Source organism: Physeter macrocephalus, chromosome 8 (assembly GCF_002837175.3).
Source record: "Physeter macrocephalus isolate SW-GA chromosome 8, ASM283717v5, whole genome shotgun sequence".
NCBI classification, from domain to species: domain Eukaryota; kingdom Metazoa; phylum Chordata; class Mammalia; order Artiodactyla; family Physeteridae; genus Physeter; species Physeter macrocephalus.
Window position 1 is genome coordinate 128,884,018 of NC_041221.1, and position 495 is coordinate 128,884,512.

Genomic DNA, 495 nt, shown 5'->3' on the forward strand with positions numbered 1-495 from the left:
GCCTCTGCGTTGGGACAGAAACATCTGAAAACTGATTCTGAGAACCTGGAAACCATCTCTCTCCAACACTGCAAATTTAATCCCTTTTGTCAAATACTTTCATTCTGAATCCCCTCTGTGCTCCCTGTCCCGGCATAGCCCACTGTCTCACCCTCCCACTGTTTACTTCCCTGCTACTGTGTCCTCTGAAACCCCCACTCCACTGTGAACAGACAGCTTTCCTCCATCAAGAATATCCCCGGTTGCTCTCTCCGTGTCCTCGCCTTGACAGAGATCCAGCTTCCCCCGAGCACTGCACTTCCTCGTGGTCCTGTCTCTCAAAGGGAGGCTCTTTCTTTTCCACTTCCTATGAACTTCAAAGCCAGGTAAGGGGGGGGCTTCCCTGGTGGCGCAGTGGTTGAGAGTCCGCCTGCCAATGCTAGGGCACACGGGTTCGTGCCCCGGTCCGGGAAGATCCCACATAACGCGGAGCAGCTGGGCCCGTGAGCCATGGCC